Source organism: Pseudophryne corroboree, chromosome 9 (assembly GCF_028390025.1).
Source record: "Pseudophryne corroboree isolate aPseCor3 chromosome 9, aPseCor3.hap2, whole genome shotgun sequence".
Taxonomy (NCBI): Eukaryota; Metazoa; Chordata; class Amphibia; order Anura; family Myobatrachidae; genus Pseudophryne; species Pseudophryne corroboree.
In genome coordinates this window covers 99,514,173-99,538,206 of record NC_086452.1, presented here as the reverse complement: position 1 = coordinate 99,538,206, position 24,034 = coordinate 99,514,173, and the positions used below count along the sequence as shown (strand labels likewise).

The following is a 24,034-nucleotide window of genomic DNA, read 5'->3' as shown; positions in this document are numbered from 1 at the left end:
TGCTCTGGCCACACTCACACAGCACTGGTCATAGCTCCTCCCCTTCTCAGTATAGGCCCTTGAACATTTTCAACCCCAGGCACATATGGCTCTTAAAGCAGACATTATTTACTCTGCGTACAAAAAATATACATGTATTTGCTCCCCTTGCATGCCAACATGGGGGGTCATTCCGAGTTGTTCGCTCGCAAGCTGCTTTTAGCGGCTTTGCACACGCTAAGCCGCCGCCTACTGGGAGTGAATCTTAGCATATTAAAATTGCGAAAGAAAGATTAGCAGAATTGCGAATAGACACTTCTTAGCAGTTTCTGAGTAGCTCCAGACTTACTCGGCATCTGCGATCAGTTCAGTGCTTGTCGTTCCTGGTTTGACGTCACAAACACACCCAGCGTTCGCCCAGACACTCCTCCGTTTCTGCAGCCACTCCCGCGTTTTTCCCAGAAACGGTAGCGTTTTTTCACACACTCCCATAAAACGGCCAGTTTCCGCCCAGAAACACCCACTTCCTGTCAATCACATTACGATCACCAGAACGAAGGAAAAACCTCGTAATGCCGTGAGTAAAATTCCTACCTGCATAGCAAATTTACTTGGCGCAGTCGCACTGCGGACATTGCGCATGCGCATTAGCGACTATTCGCTCCGTTGCGACAAAAAAATAACGAGCGAACAACTCGGAATGACCCCCATGGTTTCTTCCAGACACAAAGTTACTTGCTTTTTTTTGCTTTACTTACAAACATAAATCAAGCCCATAGACCCAATAGTCCTGTACCAAACAAATATTAATATGTTGGATGGAGAACCAACTCTAAAGTGTTCTTACAGTATGTTGCCAAAACATACTAACAAATGTTGGAATAAGTTTTATATATTTTTTATATATACAACAACTTAAGTACAACTTAAGTACTTACAACTTAAGTACTTACATTGTGGCTGCTCCCTCTGGGAGGGAGCAGCCAGGTCACATAGGAGGGGGCATGGAGGAGGCGGTACGGAGGAGTGGAGGAGGCAGTACGGGCGCATGGTGACGAGATCACGTCATCGTAGCCCCTGCGCTTTACAATGGCCACATTTTTACCATCATTGTAAAGCAGAGGTTGGAGCTACGGTGATGCAATTTAACATGAATCGCATCATCACCCTGCCCGATTCTGTGTGATGGGATGCAGCGGTGACCAGGATATGCGGTGAGCGGTGGGGTGCGGCGGGGGGTGAGCGCCATGCGGGAAACTTACCCACTTCCCTGAGGGGCCGGGAATGCCATCCGATTTTCGGGAGCCTCCCAGCCTATCCGGGAGAGTAGGCAAGTAGTGTAGTGAGCTTAGATAAGCGTGGAGTTTGACTAAAACTGGGATTTGAAAGTTTAGGACTCTAAAAAAATAATAGTGGCTGTTGGAGAATATATGAGCCGATCTGTAATGTCAGAAGTTTGATTAGTAGATAAAAAAAACCCAAATGCTTCAAAGTATAAAAAATCCATGCATCCATGTTCACCACAGCACTATTCAGAGTTGGTCGCAGATTCTGATCTCACAGCAAAATCTGCGTCCGTATATTCACATGCCGGGGGCTGTTCATCAAGTTGTGGCGCCACTCCGAGATGCGATTGCAAATCAATTGTGATTGCATTGAATAGAGATTGACTCCTGCCTATGCAGCTTGGCTGCGTAGTCAGTGTCCCGCCGCAATGTTTCCTATTTCAGGAAACGTAGACGACTTTATAGGCCAACCCCGAAAACAGCCATGACACGCCTGCGTTTCCCAATCCTCCCACCCCAGTGCTGAGGTCGCCGCCCAGGACGTCCATCACCTGTCAATCACAATGCAATCGCATCCTTCTGGGATGTGACTGAATGGTGAAGGGACTTGCACATGCACTATGGATGGTGCTTGTGTGCGCAGACAATATGGATGCGGCCGCTGCATGTAAACGCAGCGTCTGCGTCCATCTCTGAATAAGGCCCTTAACCACTTGCCTGGCATGGTCGCATCAGATGCGGCCATGCCTACAAGTGCTTTATCTGACCTGGTGGCACAGGATGCGACCAGTCAGATAAACTGAGTTAGCAGCGGCAGGGAAGGGAAACTTCCCTCCACTTCTACTGTCAGAGGGACCGGAAGGTCCCTCTGCCTTCCAGCACCCAGCCCCCAGTGTTGCCGTGCTGCCGATCATTGCTGATCGGTCAGTACGGCAGGATCCCCCACCCCCAGCGGCTGCAAACAATGGCAGCTGCTGGTAAGTGTAAATCATCGCCCCCAAGCCCCCCCGTGTACCTGGCAGCTGTTCAGGCTCAAAAAACTGAAGTCGCAATGGTCACGATGTTACTGATGTTCTGATGGTCACTATGTTCCCGGTCGATGTTCCGATGTTGGGGGGGAGTGAATATATATATATTTAACAAAAAAAATCTTTTTTTTTTTTTTTTACTAAAATAATTTTGGATAGGGTTAAATTAATGATCTTCAACTAATTCACTCATAAAAAAACCTGACAATTCCTGAGCGGATTTTGGGGGGGTGGAGGGAATCGTCAGTTAAGTGGTTAACACAGTTCAATTCTGTTTTGCCACTTATTCACTTAGGGCGGCATTACCAAACATTAATCAACACTAAGGGGCCTACTTATAAATAGTCCCCTTTCTGTAGTAACGAGGCAGCTTTCTTATTTCCATTCATTTAGGACACAGGTTCTCAAACTCGGTCCTCAGGACCCCACACAGTGCATGTTTTGCAGGTCTCCTCACAGAATTGTGGAGATGTGTCCTGTACCCCGGGACACATCCCAGCAGCAGCACGCAGGGGATCTGTGTCCCCTGCGGGAGTGTGTGCATGGCAGCGCTGGGGCAGTTTGTCTGTCCCCAGCGCTTGTCCGTGGGCAGGAGCGGCGGGTGTCCGGTGCAGGGATTACCCTTTTCCCTGCACCGGACCGGAGGCTGTGGAGGAGTTTAAATGTCGGCGCCCTCGGCTCCCGGCTCCGGCTCCTGGAGCGGCGGCCAATCAGAGAGGGGCGCAGCGAGCCAATCGGCGCTCGCCGCGTCATAGGCACCGCCCCCGGCGTCTGACGTCAGACGCCGGGCGGGAGCCGAAGGGAAGAAGCGCGCGGAAGAGCGCAGGAGTAGACGCCGCCTGGAGAAGACGGAAGGCCGCGCCGAAGAGCGGTAAGGAGGTCCTGAGGCCGCGGAAGAGGCCAGAAGACGCCAGGCTCTTTGAAGAAGATGTCCAGCGGCGGCTGGACGCGGAGAAGAGACGGCGGCGCCGCTGGCCAGGACGGGTCAGCGACAGAAGAGGGCGCCGGAGACCCCCGGATCAGGTGAGGCCTCAGTGAGGCAACTTTCACCCCCTCCCTTTTCCTCCCTAGACCACCAGGGACGGGCATTAGGCCCGGGGGCACAATTCAGGCACTAGGCCTGGGGCGCAGATAGGAGATTGGGGCCACCATTTGATTAGGTTGTTTGGGCATTAGGCCCAAGCCACCCTCTCCCAGCGCAGTAGGCGGGCACTAGGCCCGGGGGCACATCAGGCAATAGGCCTGTGGGGCACTAAAGGGCATTAGGCCCTAGTGTATTTTGGCCAATTAGGGTAACATAAGGTGACCCTGGGCACCAGGCCCAGGTCACCCAGCAAGGGACGAGTTAGGCGGGCACTAGGCCCGTGGGTAAGGTCGGGCCTCGGGTCCGTGCGCAAATAGGGGGCGCTAGGTCCAATAAATAAGCGGTTCCCCCAAAGTGAATAGAGGTGACACTAGGCACTAGGCCCAATTCACCCCAAGGTGTTTAGGCAGGCAGGCCCGCTCGGCCTGAGCCCCTGAGAAGAGAGTACGGGAGGTGGGTGAGCTGTGCGGCCCCCACTACCGGGTGTTCTGAGTCGGGTACCTAAAGGGACAGCACCGTGGTAGTTGCTTGCACTGTGTATCGTGATGTATGTTGTTACCGTGCGGGGCAAAGTGTGAGCTTGTTAAGTGTGTTTAGTTTTGTTGCACCACACCCACAGAGCTAGTTTGAGATCTCTGCCGTTGTAGTTAGTATAGGGGTGTGACACTAGGCTAGAGTTAGGCTCTGCACGGCTGTTTGCTTGTTTGTTTGCCTCCTTACAGGGACCTGTAAGAGAAGAAGACGTTCGCAGTGCGGAACTGACGGTGAGTAGCATCGAGCGCCGGAATAGGGATTGCTCACGGACGTGAGAATCCCCTTCATCACACTACGCGCGAGAGTGCGAGTGTGTGAAATCTGGGTGGCTGAGGCTTTGTGCCAGTGATGACCTTTCACCCAACCGGTGAAGGTCGCCGTCACCCCTGGGGTATCCCCTTTTCCGGTGGAAGAAGGGTTGATACCCCCTTAAGGTAAACTATTTTCTCCTCAGCTCGGTCGTCGGTCAGCTCCGAGAGGGAATCGCCGTGTCCGGATCCGACTGAAGATTGCCAGGTCCGTTGAAGGTTCCGGTACCTGAAGGTGAGAGAGAGCGACGCCTGGTGAGTACCGAAACTACACCTGCACGGCAGCAGACACCACCACACGCACCTCCGCCGCACCTCTTACAGAATCACAAGTGAAATAATTGGCTTCACCTGTGGACCTTTTAAAATGTGTCAGTGAGTAATTAATACACCTGTGCACTTGCTGGGTTACCTGCAAAACATGCACTGTGTGGGGTCCTGAGGACCGAGTTTGAGAACCACTGATTTAGGAGAACCCTTATCCGCACAATTTAACAATAGAAATTATCGGCAGTGCAGGTACTAGAGGTACTCAGTGACGTGCGGTGAGGTCAGGGCCTGGGGAGGCACTGCAGCTAAACACCCCCCCCCCCAAAAAAAAACAAAAAAAAAACAGTGCAGTCCCCCCACACCACTAAAACCAGCACCAGGCAGAACCAGCCAGGGGGGATAATGCCATAGCAGGGGAGACACTCAGTGTGGGGTCCCCCTGCCATGCCATTAAACACCCCCCAAACCAGTCAGCCCAGGGCTGGAATTCCTCGGAAAGTGGGGCCCCCAAAAAATCTAAATGGGGTCCCCCCTCCCGAGCAACAACCAGCACTGGGCTGATAGCCCAGTGCTATGCCCCGCACCCCTGGTGGCGGTGGGTGCGGGGTTCATTGTATGTTCTGTTCTTTACAGGTGTCCTACAGATCCCAGCAAGCCTGCCCCAGCATGCTTGCACTTGGAGAACCACAAGTGCCAGCATGCCTGGACATAAAGGGCCCGCTGGCACCTGTAGTCCACCTGCAAAGAATAGTAATATTGTTCTTTACAGGTGGCCTACAGGTCCCAGCAAGCCTGCCCCAGCATGCTGGCACTTGGAGAACCACAAGTGCCAGCATGCCTGGACATAAAGGGCCCGCTGGCACCTGTAGTCCACCTGTAAAGAAAATATTGGAAAAAAAACAACACATTGGGGTATATTTACTAAGGTCCCGATTTTGACCGAGATGCCGTTTTTTCTTCAAAGTGTCATCTCGGTCATTTACTAAACTCAAATCTCGGCAGCGATGAGAGCATTCGTATTTTTTTTGAAGTCCAACAAAAAAAATACGAATGAATACACCATCGGTCAAAACGCGGCTGTTTAAGTATGAATCTCGGTCATTTACTAAGAAGTGCAAAGCAAAAAAAAAAAAAAAAACACTGCCGTGAAAAAATACAACTCGTAAAAAAGTGCTAAAAAAAAACAGACCTGCTTTTTTGAGCCGTGATTGGATAGGCATGCACGGATCCATGAGATCCGTGCATGTATATCAGTGGGAAGGGGTGGGAAAGTGTTAATTTTTTGAAAAAAAATTGCGTGGGGTCCCCCCTCCTAAGCATAACCAGCCTCGGGCTCTTTGAGACGATCCTGGTTGCAGAAATATGGGAAAGAAAATGACAGGGGTTCCCCCATATTTAAGCAACCAGCATCGGGCTCTGCGCCTGGTCCTGGTTCCAAAAATACGGGGGACAAAAAGAGTAGGGGTCCCCCGTATTTTTAAAACCAGCACCGGGCTCCACTAGCTGGACAGATAATGCCACAGCCGGGGGTCACTTTTATATAGTGCCCTGCGGCCGTGGCATCAAATATCCAACTAGTCACCCCTGGCCGGGGTACCCTGGGGGAGTGGGAACCCCTTCAATCAAGGGGTCCCCCCCCCAGCCACCCAAGGGCCAGGGGTGAAGCCCGAGGCTGTCCCCCCCATCCAATAGGCTGCGGATGGGGGGCTGATAGCCTTTTTGTAAAAGTGTAAGATATTGTTTTTAGTAGCAGTACTACAAGGCCCAGCAAGCCTCCCCCGCATGCTGGTACTTGGAGAACCACAAGTACCAGCATGCGGCGGAAAAACGGGCCCGCTGGTACCTGTAGTACTACTACTAAAAAAATACCCAAAAAAAGACAATACACACACACACCTTGAAAGTAAAGTTTTATTACATCCATCCACACAAACATACATACATACTTACCTTATGTTCACACGCAGGTCGGTCCTCTTGTCCAGTAGAATCCATGGGGTACCTGTTGAATAAATTATACTCACCAGATCCAGGGTACCAGGCTCCTCGGATAATCCTTTTGTAATCCACGTACTTGATTAAAAAAATAAAACGGAGACCCGAGCCACGCACTGAAAGGGGACCCATGTTTTCACATGGGCCCCCTTTCCCCGAATGCCAGAAACCCACTCTGACTTCTGTCTAAGTGGGTTTCTTCAGCCAATCAGGGAGCGCCACGTTGTGGCACCCTCCTGATCGGCTGTGTGCTCCTGTACTGACTGACAGGCAGCACGCGGCAGTGTTACAATGTAGCGCCTATGCGCTCCATTGTAACCAATGGTGGGAACTTTCTGCTCAGCGGTGAGGTCACTTTCGGTCAACCGCTGAGCAGAAAGTTCCCACCATTGGTTACAATGGAGCGCATAGGCGCTACATTGTAACACTGGCGTGTGCCGCCTGTCAGTCAGTACAGGAGCACACAGCCGATCAGGAGGGTGCTACAACGTGGCGCTCCCTGATTGGCTGAAGAAACCCACTTAGACAGAAGTCAGAGTGGGTTTCTGGCATTCGGGGAAAGGGGACCCATGTGAAAACATGGGTCCCCTTTCAGTTCGTGGTCGGGTATCCGTTTTTTTATTTTTTCAAGTACGTGGATTACAAAAGGAGTTACCGAGGAGCCGAAAACACTGGATTATGTGAGTATAATTTTTTCTACAGGTACACCATGGATTCTACTGGAGAAGAGGACCGAACCTCGTGTGAACATAAGGTAAGTAAGTATGTGTATATGGAGGTGTGGATGGATGTATTTAAGTTATACTTTCAAGGTGTGTGTGTGTTGTCTTTATTGGGGTATTTTTTTAGTAGTAGTACTACAGGTACCAGCGGGCCCGTTTTTCCGCCGCATGCTGGTACTTGTGGTTCTCCAAGTACCAGCTTGCGGGGGAGGCTTGCTGGGCCTTGTAGTACTGCTACTAAAAACAATATCAATGACTTTTCACAAAGGCTATCAGCCCCCCATCCGCAGCCTATTGGATGGGGGGGACAGCCTCGGGCTTCACCCCTGGCCCTTGGGTGGCTGGGGGGGGGACCCCTTGATTGAAGGGGTCCCCACTCCCCCAGGGTACCCCGGCTAGGGGTGACTAGTTGGATATTTGATGCCACGGCCGCAAGGCACTGTATAAAAGTGACCCCCGGCTGTGGCATTATCTGTCCAGCTAGTGGAGCCCGGTGCTGGTTTCAAAAATACGGGGGACCCCTACTCTTTTTGTCCCCCGTATTTTTGGAACCAGGACCAGGCGCAGAGCCCGATGCTGGTTGCTTAAATATGGGGGAACCCCTGTCCATTTTTTCCCCATATTTCTGCAACCAGGATCGGCTCAAAGAGCCCGAGGCTGGTTTGCCTTAGGAGGGGGGACCCCACGCAATTTTTTTTTTACATTTAAACTTTATTTTTTTGTTTAACAAAGTGCACAATGAAGCCCAGCACGGATCTCTCATATCCGGCCGAGATTCATTGTATTAAAGTCGGCAGTGTTTTACAAGTCACTCACGTAAAACACTGCCTAAAAAAACGAATGACATCGACATCGGAAAACCCGAAAATGCAGAATACGGCAGCTTAGTAAATTAGTCGTACTAAATTCAAAAAGTTGCAGTTTTACACTTTCGATGTCATTCGTGATTATTCTCCCACCAAATCGGGAGAATTACGAATGTTAGTAAATATACCCCATTCTTTAAAAAATCCTTTATTAAACTGGGTCTTCACCTGGGGGCGGCGGCCTTTAAGCTCTTTTGCATGGCCGCCGCCTTCCCAGTGCTTCCGGCGTCTTCACCTGGGGGGGCGCCACCTCCCCAGGGCTTCTGGGGTCTTGCTCCGGCGTCTTCACCTGGTGGGCGGCGGCTGCTAAGCTCTTTTGCATAGTCGCTGCCCATCCAGGACTTCCACGACGTCTTCACCTGGGAGGCGGCGGCCTTTAAGCTCTTTTGCATGGCCACCGCCTTCCCAGGACTTCCAGCATCTTCACCTGGTGGGCGGCGGCTGCTAAGCTCTTTTGCATAGCCGCCGCCCATCCAGGACTTCCACGGCGTCTTCAGTCTTCAGGAGCTCTTCTCCGCTCCTCCTCCGCCGTCGGACTGACAGCCGCTGCCTCGCGCTGACTTATATAAGTCAGCGGGAGGGGGCAAGGCGATGACGCGGCGAGCCGTGATTGGCTCGCGGCGGCCATCTTGAATTTCGAAAATGACACTGAAGCGCCATTTTTGAAACTGGTACCGCTCCGCTGCCAAACTCTGCAAGATAAAGGTAAATTTCCGCCGCCCGCACCGCCGCCGCAACCCGCCGCCGCCCGCACCACCGCCGCATCCCGCCGCCTGCAACATCGCCGCATCCAGCCGCCCGCACCTCCTCGGCCAGCGTCGCACACACAGTGATTGACAGCGGATCCAGTGACGGATCCGCTGGCCAATCACTGTGGCCTCACTGACAGGGACGTGCTTTCATAGGTTGAAAGCACGTCCCTGTATGAAAGCGGCACCTCTAATGGTGCTGCTTTCCCATATATTTTCAATGGGCATTTACTGCCCATGGCTTGTCCCCGCCCGTGCCCGCCCCCCGCTCCCATACCTTTCCCCAGAGACAACGGGAGGCACCACGATCGGTGCCTCCCAAACACATACAGAGGGGAGCAATGCAAAGAATAATATTAAGAAGATACATATGACACAGAATATGTGTCATATGCATCTTCTTTGTATAATCTTAATCATTAATGACAGGGGAGGCACTGCCTCCCCTGACTGCACGTCCCTGGAGGTACTGGCCAGGAACAGAAAGGGTTAAGTTACTGCTTTTGTCAGATCATTCTCAGCAAATTTGCGCATTTTGTTAGCAATAGAGCTTTTTGTCCATTGATAAATCAGCCCTTATCTCCCTACATCATTAAATTAATTCAGTTCAAATTTAAACACCACTGAATAGCCACTGTCATTCTAAAAGGGATTTCATTTTATTCTAAGGGAGGATAAATAAAATATAATTAAACTGCAATTATGGCAATTTTACAAGTGATTATGGAAGTGACATTTTCTGAAAATAGATACTGTGAGAGAAACACGACTTTTAGGTAAAGTAAGGAGACATCTACTAATAGGAAAATAATGGATGATGGAATGGGGTTGTCAGATGCAGTGTACTGAACCCGGAGGGCATGAAAATGAACAAGAATTGCAATAAAATGGTGTCTGAGGCTGCAGTGAGTAGGAAGAGTGACTTCTAACTAAATAGACAATTGTGTGTGGGCCGGATGTACTAAATGGAAAATGCGGTAAAACCCCCGTTTTCGGGGGTTTTATCGCATTTTCATATGTACTAACCCCCGTCCGCCGTGTTTTCACCCCTGAGGGTATCGCCATCTTTGGATGGATTAACCCTACAGAAGCCTATGGGCTTCTTACTGCCGACTGCAGCAACCCGCCGCCTCCACCGCAGACGCCCCTCGGCATACCTTCTGCCAGGAAGCCCTGGTCTCGGAAGCTAAACTCCTCCTCTCCCTAGCAACACAGCCGGAGGTCCTTCCGGCTGCAGGGAGGAGAAGGAGGTGCCCGGGGCAGCCTGCTGCTTGCTTTCCACAGAAATTGATGGCAGGTAAGAACCACTTGGCCAATCTAAACTGCCCATGTACACACTAGTGATGTGCACCGAAAATTTTTCGGGTTTTGTGCTTTGGTTTTGGATTCAGTTCCGCAGCCGTGTTTTGGATTCGGACGCGTTTTGGCAAAACCTTCCTGAAATTTTTTTGCCGGATTCGGGTGTTTTTTTTCAATAAACCTCAAAAACAGCTTAAATCATAGAATTTGGGGGTCATTTTGATCCCATAGTATTATTAACCTCAATAACCATAATTTCCACTCATTTCCAGTCTATTCTGAACACCTCACACCTCACAATATTATTTTTAGTCCTAAAATTTGCACCGAGGTCGCTGGATGACTAAGCTAAGCGACCCTAGTGGCCGGCACAAACACCTGGCCCATCTAGGAGTAGCACTGCAGTGTCAGACAGGATGGCACTTAAAAAAAATTGGCCCCAAACATCACATGATGCAAAGATAAATGAAAGAAAAAAGAGGTGCAAGATGGAATTGTCCTTGGGCCCTCCCACCCACCCTTATGTTGTATAAACAGGACATGCACACTTTATCAAACCCATCATTTCAGCGACAGGGTCTGCCACACGACTGTGACTGAAATGACTGGTTGGTTTGGGCCCCCACCAAAAAAGAAGCAATCAATCTCTCCTTGCACAAACTGGCTCTACAGAGGCAAGATGTCCACCTCCTCCTCATCGTCCGATTCCTCACCCCTTTCACTGTGTACATTCCCCTCCTCACAGATTATTAATTTGTCCCCACTGGAATCCACCATCTCAGGTCCCTGTGTACTTTCTGGAGGCAATTGCTGGTGAATTTCTCCACGGAGGAATTGATTATAATTCATTTTGATGAACATCATCTTCTCCACATTTTCTGGAAGTAACCTCGTACGCCGATCGCTGACAAGGTGACCGGAGGCACTAAACACTCTTTCGGAGTACACACTGGAGGGGGGGCAACTTAGGTAAAATAAAGCCAGTTTGTGCAAGGGCCTCCAAATTGCCTCTTTTTCCTGCCAGTATACGTACGGACTACCTGAAGTGCCTACTTGGATGCGGTTACTCATATAATCCTCCACCATTCTTTCAATGGTGACAGAATCATATGCAGTGACAGTAGACGACATGTCAGTAATCGTCGGCAGGTCCTTCAGTCCGGACCAGATGTCAGCACTTGCTTCAGACTGCCCTGCATCACCGCCAGCGGGTGGGCTCGGAATTCTTAGCCTTTTCCTCGCAGCCCCAGTTGCGGGAGAATGTGAAGGAGGAGCTGTTGACGGGTCACATTCCGCTTGACTTGACAAGTGTCTCACCAGCAGGTCTTTGCACCTCTGCAGACTTGTGTCTGCCGGAAAGAGAGATACAACGTAGGCTTTAAACCTAGGATCGAGCACGGTGGCCAAAATGTAGTGCTCTGATTTCAACAGATTGACCACCCGTGAATCCTGGTTAAGCGAATTAAGGGCTCCATCCACAAGTCCCAGGCTGGCAGTGTCTGAACTGACTTCACGTGTGGCAAGTTCAAAGGGTTGCAGAACCTTGCACAACGTTGAAATCATTCTCCACTGCGCTTGAGTCAGGTGCATTCCCCCTCCTTTGACTATATCGTAGGTAGCTGTATAGGCTTGCATGGCCTTTTACTGCTCCTCCATCCTCTGAAGCATATAGAGGGTTGAATTCCACCTCGTTACCACCTCTTGCTTCAGATGATGGCGGGGCAGGTTCAGGTGTGTTTGCTGGTGCTCCAGTCTTCGGCACGCGGTGGCTGAATGCCGAAAGTGGCCCGCAATTCTTCGGGCAACCGACAGCATCTCTTGCACGTCCCTGTTATTTTTTAAAAAATTCTGCACCACCAAATTCAATGTATGTGCAAAACAAGGGACGTGCTGGAATTTGCCCAGATGTAATGCACGCACAATATTGGTGGCGTTGTCCAATGTCACAAATCCCCAGGAGAGTCCAATTGGGGTAAGCCATTCTGTGATGATGTTCCTCAGTCAGGACCATTTCTAGCCAATTTGGCTCCCAGTGCGAGATTTCAAAATGCGCCCCCCCCCCCCCCCATTGCTATAAAAAAAATTGTGTGCCCCCCCCCCCACATAGCTCTAAAAAGAAAAAGCCTTCGGCGCGCGCGCTCCCGACAAGGGTGTGTGGCCTGATTAAAATGGGCATGGCCTCGTCTGATATCATCACGCCCACCACAGGGGAAAAAAATAAAAATAAAAAAAGTCCCCATTTTACACATTACAGCAGGCAAGTGTCCCCATTTTACACAGCGCGGCAGGCAGGTGTCCCCATTTTACACAGCGCGGCAGGCAGGTGTCCCCATTTTACACAGCGTGGCAGGCAGGTGTCCCCATTTTACACAGCACGGCAGGCAGGTGTCCCTATTTTACACAGCGCGGCAGGCAGGTGTCCCCATTTTACACAGCGCGGCAGGCAGGTGTCCCCATTTTACACAGCGCGGCAGGCAGGTGTCCCCATTTTACACAGTACGGCAGGCAGGTATCCCCATTTTACAAAGTGCGGCAGGCAGGTGTCAAGTGGGGGGGGGGAGGAAGGGAGGGAGGGGGAGAGAGAGAGAGATAGAGATACTACTTACATCTTCCCGCTCTTCGGGTCCGGCCACCTCACGTCCCTCGCGCTGGCCGCCTCCTCCTTCCAGGCTTATCTCCTCTCCTCCCTCTTCTCGAGCACTCCTGCTCGGGGGGCGGGGTTTCGCGGAATGACGCGTTTGCGTTGTGACGTCACGACGCAAACGCGTCATTCCGCGAAACTCCGCCCCCCAAGCAGGAGCGCTCGGGAAGAGGGAGGAGAGGAGATGAGGACATACAAAGTGCCGCGGCGGGTGCCCGCCGCTAGAAACGGCACTGTCCTCAGTTTCCGTAAGAGGTTTTCAGCTGTGTGCCTCTTATGGAAAGTGGTGATACAAAGCGTAGCCTGCCTAGGGACGAGATGGCGTTTGCGAGATGCTGCTATTGGTGCCGCCGCTGCTGTTCTTGCTGCGGGAGGCAATACATCTACCAAGTGGGCTGTCACAGTCATATAGTCCTGAGTCTGCCCTGCTCCACTTGTCCACATGTCCGTGGTTAAGTGGACATTGGGTACAACTGCATTTTTTAGGACACTGGTGACTCTTTTTCTGACGTCTGTGTACATTCTCGGTATCGCCTGCCTAGAGAAATGGAACCTAGATGGTATTTGGTACCGGGGACACAGTACCTCAAGCAAGTCTCTAGTTCCCTGTGAATTAACGGTGGATACCAGATACACGTTTAACACCACCGAAGCTGCCAAGACCTGAGTTATCCGCTTTTCAGCAGGATGACTGCTGTGATATTTCATCTTCCTGGCAAAGGACTGTTGGACAGTCAATTGCTTACTGGAAGTAGTACAAGTGTTCTTCCGACTTCCCCTCTGGGATGACGATCGACTCCCAGCAGCAACAACAGCAGCGCCAGCAGCAGTAGGCGTTACACTCAAGGATACATCGGAGGAATCCCAGGCAGGAGAGGACTCGTCAGACTTGCCAGTGACATGGCCTGCAGGACTATTGGCTTTCCTGTCTAAGGAGGAAATTGACACTGAGGGAGTTGGTGGTGTGGTTTGCAGGAGCTTGGTTACAAGAGGAAGGGATTAAGTTGTCAGTGGACTGCTTCCGCTGTCACCCAAAGTTTTTGAACTTGTCAATGACTTATGATGAATGCGCTCCAGGTGACGTATAAGGGAAGATGTTCCTAGGTGGTTAACGTCCTTACCCCTACTTATTACAGCTTGACAAAGGTAACACACGGCTTGACACCTGTTGTCCGCATTTCTGTTAAAATAATTCCACACCGAAGAGGTGATTTTTTTTGTAATTTGACCAGGCATGTCAATGGCCATATTCGTCCCTTGGACAACAGGTGTCTCCCCGGGTGCCTGACTTAAACAAACCACCTCACCATCAGAATCCTCCTTGTCAATTTCCTCCTCAACGCCAGCAACACCCATATCCTCATCCTGGTGTACTTCAACAGTGACATCTTCAATTTGACTATCAGGAACTGGACTGCGGGTGCTCCTTCCAGCACTTGCAGGGGGCGTGCAAATGGTGGAAGGCGCCACCTCTTCCCGTCCAGTGTTGGGAAGGTCAGGCATCGCAACCGACACAATTGGACTCTCCTTGGGGATTTGTGATTTAGAAGAACGCACAGTTCTTTGTTGTGCTTTTGCCAGCTTGTCTTTTCATTTTTCTCCTCAGACGATTTTAATTTTGATTTTTGGGTCATTTTACTGAACTTTTGTTTTTTGGATTTTACATGCTCTCTACTATGACATTGGGCATCGGCCTTGGCAGACGACTTTGATGTCATTTCATCGTCTCAGCCATGACTAGTAGCAGCAGCTTCAGCACGAAGTGGAAGTGGATCTTGATCTTTCCCTATTTTACCCTCCACATTTTTGTTCTCCATCTTTTAATGTGTGGAATTATATGCCAGTAATATATCAATAGCAATGGCCTACTGTACTGTACTGCTATATATATATACTGGTGGTCATCAAAATTCTGCACTGTCCTCCTACTATATACTGCGCACAACTACAATGCAGCACAGATATGGATAGTATACTTGACGACACAGAGGTAGAGCAATGGCCTACTGTACCGTACTGCTATATATATATACTGGTGGTCAGCAAAATTCTGCACTGTCCTCCTACTATATACTGCGCACAACTACAATGCAGCACAGATATGGATAGTATACTTGACGTCACAGAGGTAGAGCAATGGACTACTGTACCGTACTGCTATATATATATTATGGTGGTCTGCAAAATTCTGAACTGTCCTCCTACTATATACTGCGCATAACTACAATGCAGCACAGATATGGATAGTATACTTGACGACACAGAGGTAGAGCAATGGCCTACTATACCGTACTGCTATATATATATACTCGTGGTCAGCTAAATTCTGCACTGCCCTCCTACTATATACTGCGCACAACTACAATGCAGCACAGATATGGATAGTATACTTGACGACACAGAGGTAGAGCAATGGCCTACTGTACCGTACTGCTATATATATATACTGGTGGTCAGCAAAATTCTGAACTGTCCTCCTACTATATACTGCGCACAACTACAATGCAGCACTGATATGTATAGTATACTTGACGACACAGAGGTAGAGCAATAGCCTACTGTACCATACTGCTATATATATATACTGGTGGTCAGCAAAATTCTGCACTGTCCACCTACTATATACTGCACACAACTACAATGCAGCACAGATATGGATAGTATACTTGACGACACAGAGGTAGAGCAATGGCCTACTGTACCGTACTGCTATATATATATATATATATATATATATACTGGTTGTCAGCAAAATTCTGCACTGTCCTCCTACTATATACTGTGCACAAGTACAATGTAGCACAGATATGGATAGTATACTTGACGACACAGAGGTAGAGCAATGGACTACTGTACCGTACTGCTATATATATATATACTGGTGGTCAGCAAATTTCTGCACTGTCCTCCTACTATATACTGCGCACAACTACAATGCAGCACAGATATGGATAGTATACTTGACGACACAGAGGTAGAGCAATGGCCTACTGTACCGTACTGCTCTATATTTATATACTGGTGGTCAGCAAAATTCTGCACTGTCCTCCTACTATATACTGCGCACAACTACAATGCAGCACAGATATGGATAGTATACTTGACGACACAGAGGTGGAGCAATGGTCTACTGTACCGTACTGCTATATATATATACTGGTGCTCAGCAAAATTCTGCACTGTCCTCCTACTATATACTGCGCATAACTACAATGCAGCACAGATATGGATAGTATACTTGACGACACAGAGGTAGAGCAATGGACTACTGTACCGTACTGCTATATATATATATATATATATATATATACTGGTGGTCAGCAAAATTCTGCACTGTCCTCCTACTATATACTGCGCACAACTACAATGCAGCACAGATATGAATAGTATACTTGACCACACAGAGGTAGAGCAATGGCCTACTGTACCGTACTGCTATATATATATACTGGTGGTCAGCAAAATTCTGCACTCTCCTCCTACAATGCAGCACAGATATGGAGCGTTTTCAGGCAGAGAACGTAGATATTTGCAGAACACTGAGCACAGATATTTGCAGCACACTGAGCACAGATATTTGCAGCACACTGAACAGTGAACACAGAAACTGAGAGAACACAGCCACGTCCTCTCGCTATCATCTCCAAAGCACGAGTGAAAATGGCGGCGACGCGCGGCTCCTTATATAGAATACGAATCTCGCAAGAATACGACAGCGGGATGATGATGTACGGGCGCGCTCGGGTTAGCCAAGCAAGGCGGGAAGATCCGAGGCTGCCTTGGAACCGTGTAAAATAGGTGAAGTTCGGGGGGGTTCGGATCTCGAGGAACCGAGACCGCTCATCTCTAGTACACACAAGTGTTCATTTTTTGTCAGAAGTCAATTAACCTACAGTACCAGTATATTTTTTGAATGTGGGAGGAAACCGGCATGGGGAGAATATCTAAACTCTACACAGATAGGTCCATGGTGGGAATCGAACCCATAACCTCAGTGCTGTTAGACTGTAATGCTAACCATTACACTATCCCTACTGCCAATGGTGATGAAATTAGATTGTAAACTCTGCTTGTACAGTACATTTGTTTTAAAAAGTAGAATGTGTTATCTCTATACAAATAAAAGGATTTAAAAAAATAATAATAATAATAATAATAATAATAATAATAATAATTAGAAGAAGCAGAAGATGAAGAAGAAACTATGGGGGTAATTCCAAGTTGATCGCAGCAGGAAATTTTTTAGCAGTTGGGAAAAACCATGTGCACTGCAGGGGGGGCAGATATAACATTTGCAGAGAGAGTTATATTTGGGTGGGTTATTTTGTTTCTGTACAGGGTAAATACTGGCTGCTTTATGTTTACACTGCAATTTAGATTGCATATTGAACTCACCACACCCAAATCTATCTCCCTCTGCAAATGTTATATCTGCCCCCCCCCCCCCCCCCTGCAGTGCACATGGTTTTGCCCAACTGCTAAACAATTTCCTGCTGCGATTAACTTGGAATTACCCCCTATATTTCATACATTGCTAAATGTTAATTATTTAGTATTGGTCACTAAAATTGCAATTTGAAGTGTACATTTTAAGTTGGACTTATCAAAGATATGCTGTTGTGTCTTGGCGTTAGAATCTTTACTGTTATTAAAAAAAAAAGTACCCCACCACTAGCTTTTTTTCCCCCTCCTTTGTTGGATCCCTGGTGATGTAATGCCGCACTAGTGGCTCTGTAGTTTTATTTTACGTTTATTTAGCCAGACACTGCTTGGGATGATGTCACACGGTGCCTGGTTTGGGCTGCAGCTATGAACGAACAGTGGGCCTGATTTATATTTGAAAGCAAAGGAAAAAAGCAAGCAACACTGTAGGTGGGCAGATGTAACATGCGAAGAAAGATTAAGATTTAGGGGGGAGGTGACCAAATCTAAATTGCAGTGTAAAAATAAAGCTGTGTAACATTTGTGGGCTACATGTAAAAGCAGGCAGTATTTACCCAGCACAGAAAAAATATAAATTAACTTGATCCTCTTGCATTGCTTTGTTTGCTTAACTTACAAACATGCCAGTTGGGTTTGAGAGTTGGGTCCACTGCAATAGTGATCGGAGGGTTCCATCCTGAAAGGCAGTGGGGATAGGTGCAAGCTGCGGGCAGGTAGAGGCAGGCACACCGGCAGCTAGAGAGGAGAGCTGCTGCTGTTGAGGTGTGTGAGGAGAGTGCCTCGTGGAGCGCAGAGAATGGAGCAATGCCGCCATGGAGAGGGACAGTGTGAGGAGAGAAGGGCAGCACAGTGTGGTATGAGGCACAGGGCGGGATGTACTAAAGCGAAAATGCGGTAAAACACCCTTTTTACCCCATTTTCATATGTACTAACCCCCGATCGCTGCGTTTTCGCCCCATATGGTATCGCCATCTTTTTATGGCGATACCCTATAGAAACCTATGGGATTCTCACCGCTGCATCCCGCCGCCGCTCCCCTCCGCGCCGCTCACGACGACCCTTCTCCCCCCGGCATACCTGTGTGTCACTGAGCTGCTGCGGCCCTCCTCCTCCTTCTCCCCCGCAGCACAGCCTTATCTCATTCGGGCTGCAGGGGGGAGGAGGAGGAGCCCGGGGACTCCCTGCACACGTCACCTCCCGGGTCTGGGAGGTGACGGAGACCCGTGCTGACCTCCGCCGACCCCTGCACACATCATCGCGGGGGCCTTGTATACCGCATTGCGATACTAATTACATATGTTAGTACATTTGCGATTAGTATCACTGCGGTAGGCGGCGAGGGACAGCGATGACATATAGTACATCCCGCCCCCAGAGAGGGGAGCTGATGACAGGCGAGTGGTGACTGGCAAGTAGTTTTAAGTGGGGAAGTGTAAAGGAAATACTCTTTTTACCTCAGAGTCAGCTACAGTATATTATTCAGAATACCAGAGTTTAAGTGTAAGGAACAGACTGTTTGTACCTCAGATTCAGCGTTATATAGAAGTATAAAAGAAAAAAGACTGTCGTTACCTCAGATCCAGCTTTACTGTGCAGTGTTTTTATTCTGTAAGTCTACACTGCAGAGTTCATCTACAGTATATAATAATAAGGTGAACATTAACACAGCAGTTACAACCTCCGTGCTCTTCTGGAGCACTGCAACCACTCTACACATCTGCAAACACACCAGAGACGGGAAGAAAGTGCACCATCTCAGCTGCAACGTGTATATTGACATATTTCTAGTGAGAGTAAGAGCAACTTGTAAATATATTGTCCGAGAACTTGTGTATGATTCTCATAACTTCTATTGATGTTGACTGTATTGTGACTTGAGCCAAAGTTAATCCAGGATTACCTCAGTTCTAAAGAGTCAAGTGTTTTAATAACACCACTCTTGTTGTAGAAACATACCGGTACTTGGGATTGTAGTGATTTACATAAATATTTGGAGCATTCTTTTGAGATCTACAGTAAACAGTTCTTGAGACATAAAAATATTGGTTGTGTCATTTTACTGTCTGCGGGGAAGGGAAATCCTCACCTCTCTGCCTGGGCAAACATTCAGACCTGTCTGAGGGTGAGCCTGCACTGAACGTGCAGTGAGCTGATACAGGACTGGACAAGACCACAGGTGCTAAACAAGTATAAATTCCTCTGAGCCCATACTTACCCAGCAGTGTGTTACATGTATAACTAAGAAACAATTATCACATTAAAAGCTCTAAGAAAGTCAGTCTGTTGTGATAACAAGTGTCATATATTTTGTCGACATTCATCATGTTGACATGGTCATATAGTCTGGCTGCTGAGCATGGCTGTCATCAGAAATTTCGGGGCCCGGGACTGACAAAATAGGCAGGCCCCCCTCCCCCACTGTGGGGGAGTGTGTGTGTGTGTGTGTGTATTATATACACACACATGCATGCATACATACATACATATGCCGCTCTCGGGAGGGCCCGGGATGCTGATGCCGCTGCCTGCCCGCCTCCCTTCCCGCTGTTCTGCTGCTCTCCTCCGTCCTCCTGCAGCTGTATTGAAAATGTCCCTCCCAAAATGGCCGCCGCCTCAGAGGAGACAGTTATTCAAGATACTAGAGGGCTCCTCTAGTATCTTAAATAACTGTCTCCTCTGTGGCGGCGGCCATTTTGGTAGGGAAGTTTTCAATACACAGCTGCTGCAGGATCGAATGACAGCGGCAGAACAGCGGGGATGACCGTGAAACGGTGTGGACGGTGGTGGGCGGGCAGGTGGCTGCATGAGCATCCCGGGCCCTCCTCTCTCTGTCAGAAAGGCTGGACCTGGGACAGATATGCCCCCAGCACCCCCCTGATGGCGGCCCTGCTGCTGAGTTCCATGCTACACTGGGAACCAGATCCTTGATAAAGATCACAGACATACAAAATGCATTAGAAGCCGTCAGAATATTGCTATGGATCCCCCCGACTCCGCATTAAGATCATCGCCCACTTCTGGTTCCCGGTGTATTGTACAACTTAGTGGCTGAATACGATAGCAGAGAGAAAGACCCACCAGCACAAGAAGAAGCCACGGAGGACAGGAGGGAATTTTTAGGGTAATGACAGGGCTAATTAGGTTTAACAAGCCTGCTACACTTTGTTTCAATGCAATCCCATTTTAGTTGCAATCAAGTGTAACTAAGGTTCCATATGGTTTTCTTGCCACATTATATTTTACATACATTATAGCTCTAATTTACAATGGTTAGAATGTTGACAAAAAAGTTCCTGGTGGTCTAGTGGTGACTTACCTGGTACATCGGGTCTGATGGCTCCAGCGGTGTCTTCTGGGTCAGGATGATTTATGGTGGCTCCTGTGTCGCTTCCGGCTGTAATTATGACTTCACTACACCTAGGCCCTCATTCCGAGTTGTTCGCTCGCTAGCCGCTTTTCGCAGCAGTACACACGCTAAGCCGCCGCCCTCTGGGAGTGTATCTTAGCTTAACAGAATTGCGAACGAAGTATTCGCAATATTGCGAAAAGGTTTTTCTGTGCAGTTTCTGAGTAGCTCGAGAGTTACTCTTCCAGTGCGATCAGTTCAGTGCTTGTCGTTCCTGGTTTGACGTCACAAACACACCCAGCGTTCGCCCAGACACTCCCCCGTTTCTTCAGCCACTCCCGCGTTTTTCCCAGAAACGGTAGCTTTTTTTCACACACTCCCATAAAACGGCTAGTTTCCGCCCAGAAACACCCACTTCCTGTCAATCACACTCCGATCACCAGAACGAAGAAAAAACCTCGTAATGCCGTGAGTAAAATACCAAACTTCTTAGCAAATTGACTTGGCGCAGTTGCAGTGCAAACATTGCGCATGCGCAATTAGCGGAAAATCGCTGCAATGCGAAGAAAATTACCAAGCGAACAACTCGGAATGAGGGCCCTAGTGCCTTAGTCTAACCATCCCCTTCCATATCCTAACACTAACTCTCCACTGGTTGCCCATTCAGAATGTCGTCATTGTAAACATGTCGACATTCTGCAGATGTCATCATTTCAACAGTGTCAATGTTGTAATTGTGGTGATGACATTATGAATGTCAACAATATAAATGTTGCCATTATGATTACATCCCATAATAACTATGCATTAAAATCAAGTGTGACAGAGAAAGCATAAATCAGTCATGGGTGTAAAATGGCAGGTTCAGGGCTGGAGAGGATCCAGGCCAGGTATTTCTTGAGGCCAATGTTGAGATGCAGCTGTCAGTTGCTGGTAAAAGGGCTTCTGACACAAAGTACATGATGGTGAACAAGCTGTCCAGGTGATAGGCCAGGGAGTGGGTCCTGGACCTCAGGGTCTACTGAAGAATTGTGTTTGCTGTATTTGAAGACTCTGAACATTGTTTGGCTGTAAAGAACTAATCCGTCCTGTGAATCCTGCAATTGCCTGTAAACTGCCAATGGTTAGAATAAAACATCTTGGATTTTACTCCAGTCTATTTGATACCTGTCACACAAGCTGCTACAAAAATATCTCCCCCAACACAAAACTACATATAAAACCAATTTGCAGAAAATCTTACACAATAAACAGATCAGAAGTAAATTAAAAAGGGAAATAAATGAAAAAATCAAAAGGAGATATAAACTAAACACAATTAGAGAAGTGAAAATGAAAGAGTAATGGTGCAAACTATAAGTAAGGAGGGTGGGGATGTATAGAAACCTAGTTATTCACACAAGAACAGTTACACCATCACAGGAAATGTAATACCAGATAAACCATGCAGCCCTCATACTACTTTGGTACTGGATCAATAGAAATAAGTAGCCAGTTTACATTTAGAATGTAAGGTCTTGTGCGCAAGGTACTCTCTCCTCTTTTTAATACATGGAGTCGTAATTATTTATTTTTGATCATTCACGTACCTATCTACTGTATATCTGTCTAAAGCTTTCACTTTATACCATTATAATACTGAATGTCCTATGCCTATATATGGCACTACAGCGCCATCTAAATAAAAGATAACAAAACCCCTAAAACATTGCATATATTTCACTATTGTTAAATATAAAGGAACATCAGAAGCAAAAATCACCAAAGGCATTTACATCATTGTGTGTCTTTTCATCATTTAATACAAACTGTTGGTATGCCAATTAGACCTCTCAAAGTGAGAATACTTACTACTATACATACTGTGCAATCTTGCCACGTTTTGTGACATCAGAAAGTTTATTGTGGTAACATACAGATATGTCCACATAAACGTATCCTCAAATTCAAATCGCACCAAAGAGCCCCGTTTAGCTATCCACAGACTTTGAGACTTAGGGTGTAGTTCAGACCTGATCGCTGCTGTGCGTTTTCTCACAGGCTGCGATCAGGTCTGAACTGCACATGCATATGCACCACAATGTGCAGGCACGATGGACCGCAGCAACGGGGAGCACAGGTCAGCCACGGGATGGTGCAAAAAATCCGAACACACCGGCGATTGCAAAGAGATTGACAGGAAGAGGGCATTTGTGGGTGGCAACTGACCGTTTTTAAGGAGTGTCCTGAAAAATGCAGGAGGGACCCAGGGTTTGGAGGGAGGGATTCTGACGTCAGCTCCGGCCCCGATCATCGCAGCAGCAGAGTAAGTCCTGGGCTGAGCAAAAACTGCACAAACTTATGTTTGTGCAGTTCTGCTACAAATGCGATCGCACCCCTGCACACATCCAAAACCCTCCCCCTGTAGGCGGCGACTACCTGATCGCATGGATACAAAAAATGCACCCTAGCAATCAGGTCTGAATTACCCCCTTAGTCGCAGCGAGCGTATACACATCCCTAATGCACCACAAGTACAATGCAGTGGTAGCCTGATTAGTGACGCTGACCATTCATGTACTGTACATCTGCGTGTTACTCTACTAATTTGGGTAAAAAAGACAAAAGACAGAGGTCCAATATACCCTACCCAGGCCATCAGGGCCAGATTAACAATGGGGCAGATGAGCTACAGCTCCAGGCCTCCACATAAAAATAGGCCCATAATCATAGCAGCAGGATGATGACCAGGTTGCACAGCTGACCAAACAATCATAAATCAGAAGTATTAAAAGAGTTTTTGTAGTTTTCTCACAAAATGATGAAAATTTTCTAGGTTTATGAAATTGGGGCTCATAGTGTATAGGTTGTACACACCCACACGGCTCTGGCCACTCCCACACTGGTCAAAGATCCTCCCCTTCTCAGTATAGGCACTTGAAAATTTTCAGCTCCAGGCCCATGTGGCCCTTAATCTGGCCCTGCAGGCCATGCATCTCGCCACACATCGTTATTCTTTATCTGTGACTTTATAGCAATTAGAGCTAATCTAGAGTGGCCAACACACTATAAGCGACTATGTATGCAGCTACAATGCGGATAAAATGGAAAATTCAGAAATAAAACACAAAAGTACAGGAATCACTACTAGTGGAGGAAAATCTAAGCCTCGCCAAGCGTCTTGCGTAATATTGCGCAAAAACACTAGGTGAATGAGGACACATCTGTATCAAAAATCTGGCGGCTATCAGAAGAGTCATCCCGGCAAAGAAGGTCTATGGTGTTCATAGTGGAAAGCATATTCCTGCTTTCTTCTTGAATAAGTGTATGCCAGAAGCTAGATAGGCATGTGCCAACACTGGCATAGCAATTACAGTCCACTTATGAGAGTCGAATGCTACAATTAGGTTGGCATGATGTGCTTTGTAAAGAAGATATATTTCTCCAACATAGGTGTGCGCACGGGGGTGCCTGGTGCGCACAGGCACCCCCTACTGTCCTGCAC

At 48.2% G+C, this 24,034-nt stretch overlaps 1 long non-coding RNA gene across 1 annotated transcript in view; it reads right to left on the bottom strand.

The window, feature by feature from the left end:
* Positions 1-19,776, bottom strand: part of LOC134956742 (uncharacterized) — a 258,116-nt gene extending 238,340 nt beyond the window's left edge. Inside the window, exon 1 of the long non-coding RNA XR_010186139.1 lies at positions 19,688-19,776. This is a non-coding gene — a long non-coding RNA (uncharacterized LOC134956742). The remainder of the gene's footprint in view (positions 1-19,687) is intronic.
* Between the last annotated feature and the right edge of the window lie 4,258 nt (positions 19,777-24,034).